The sequence below is a fragment of the Gavialis gangeticus genome, unplaced genomic scaffold (genome assembly GCF_001723915.1).
Source record: "Gavialis gangeticus isolate Ggan-Ray unplaced genomic scaffold, GavGan_comp1, whole genome shotgun sequence".
NCBI classification, from domain to species: domain Eukaryota; kingdom Metazoa; phylum Chordata; order Crocodylia; family Gavialidae; genus Gavialis; species Gavialis gangeticus.
The window spans coordinates 34,211,440-34,213,866 of NW_017728995.1; positions in this window are offsets into that span (position 1 = coordinate 34,211,440).

A 2,427-nucleotide genomic window follows, 5' to 3' on the forward strand; every position below is an offset into this window, starting at 1 on the left:
CCCCCCGTCCTTGCCACTGAAATAGGTCGTGGCTGTTGTTGTAGCCCCCTCTCTTCTACTTCTGACACCTCCAGTGAGGTCCAGGCATTTGCTGAGCCTTGCAAGCCAGAAAGGGGGTGCAGCAAAGAGAGAGGAGGGGGGGAATCAAAAACCAAAAATAAATTTCACAGTCCAGCTGGCAAATACTGCTGGGCCACAATTGTCTTTGGCAGCCCTCCACCCCCAAAGTCTCTGATGGCTCGGAGGCCCCTGCCACAAGAAAATCAGGGGTTTAAAATACAATAATTAAAGAAAATATTGATGTCATCGGGGTTTGGGGGTATTGGGAGGGTAGGGGCGTGTGAGCTTGTTCGTACGTGGGCACCCATGGGCGGATCGAGGACTTGGAAAAGCGGGGGTGCTGATCAATGCGATCATCACATATAACACAGCACAGATTATTTTTTCTCCAGTTAAAGAGAAACTAGAAGCTTCCCTAATATGCGAGGGTGGTATTATGCAGTTGAAGATCAGAGCAAAAACAAAGATTACTACTGAAATTTTGCTACATTGTATTTGCTAGATTATATATAGTTAAAAAAAAAACCACAACAGAAAAATATCGCTATTAGTCCTGTAGTCATTATAGTTAAGTATACATCTCTTATTCAGATTCACAAAGCAAAATCTAATCGTCTGGAGCATGTTGACGGCGCCTCCAATTCTTCACTGTCAGTCATTTCGACTCCTGAGTTAATATGACCACACTTGAGTTAAAGTCCTTAGCTAGAGCTAAAACCAGTCTTCAGGGCTGTGAAATAGAAGAGACATCATCAGGAATAGCTGACAGGCAGCAGAATTGCAGAAAACAGGATCGTTTGAATATTGCAACATCAAGGTCATTAAAAAGGAGAGAGGGTCATTAACACATAGGGGAGTGGAAAGACATTAGCAGGAATCAGGGACATGGTAAAGAGCCATGAAGTCAGTTGGCTATGCCTATTCACTGCCTGAATAGAAATGCCACTGCTGCTCCCAGACAGTTGGTTTTATAGTATGAGTGTAGCAGGAATTAAAGAGGGTTGCAAGTGCACTACTGCATTCCCTGGATCCACCCCTGTTGGCATCCTACATGGCCTGGATCCTGACTACCTATGGACTGCAACTGTCTACCTCCCCCTGAGCACAGGACTTCAGCTGGGGTCTTCTCACTTTGAGCCCAGACTTCTGCGTGTTTGGAAATGGGTAGCTTCCACCTCAAGGAATAGTAATGCTGGAATGTGTCTCCCCACCTTTGTACCAGCAGACTCCAGCTATACTGACTTTCAGGGTGTGGGGCAAAGCAGTGTGGCGGTGCATTATGTTTACCTTGGCCACATCATTTTGATGCCATTTAGTTGTGGTGTCAATCAGTTAATTTGGCATCATGCCAGATATTTCATGGATAATTGCTCAGAGGTAAGAGGAACAGGTGCATTTTGTAATTAAACAAACTAATGTGGCTTATGTAAATGCTGACTCTATGCACAACATGCCAGAGTCCAGCAGACGGGATCACACCTCAGCTTAGAGCCATGGCTATTGGCCTGTTACTTAGGAGGGAGCAATCCCCTGCACCGGTGCAGGCTGGGGGTGATGGGCTGGGCAGCAGCTCTGCAGAAAAGGACGTGGGGGTGACAGGGGGCAAGAAGCTGGACAGGAGCCAGCAGTGTGCCCTTGTGCCGAGAAGGCTACTGGCATCCTGGGCTGCATTGGGAGGAGCGTTGCCAGCAGATCGAGGGCAGTGATTCCTCCCCTCTATTCAGCACTGGGGAGGCCACATCTGGAGTCCTGTGTCCAGCTGTGGGCCCCCCACTACAGAAAGGATGTGGGCATGTTGGAGAGAGTCCAGCGGAGGGCAATGAAAATGGTTGTGGGGCTGAGGGACAGGACTGGTGAGGAGAGGCTGAGGGAAATGGGCTGATTGAGTCTGCAGAAGAGAAGACCGAGGGGGATTGAATAGCAGCCTTCACCTCCCTGCAGGGGGGCTGCAAAGAGGATGGATCTGGACTGGTCTCAGTGGGGGCAGATGACAGGACAAGGAGCAATGGGCTCAAGCTGCAGCAAGGGAAGTTGAGGCTGGATATTAGGAAAAACTCTCTCACTAGGAGGGTGGTGAAGCACTGGGACAGGTTACCTGGAGCGGTGGTGGAGTTTCCATCTCTGGAGGTGTTTAAACCCCGGGTAGACAAAGCCTTGGCTGGGATGATGCAGTTGGGGCTGGTCCTGCTTGGAGCAGGGGGTTGGACAAGATGTGACCTCCTGAGCTCCCTTCAACCCTCGTTTTCTATGACCCAGTGATTCTATAAAAGATGCTCAGACCAAAATTTCCCAGTTACAAATGGGTAGGGGCTGACCGACAGCCAGGCACTGCTTTTTTTCTCAGCTCTGGACCTGCAGGGATACCTA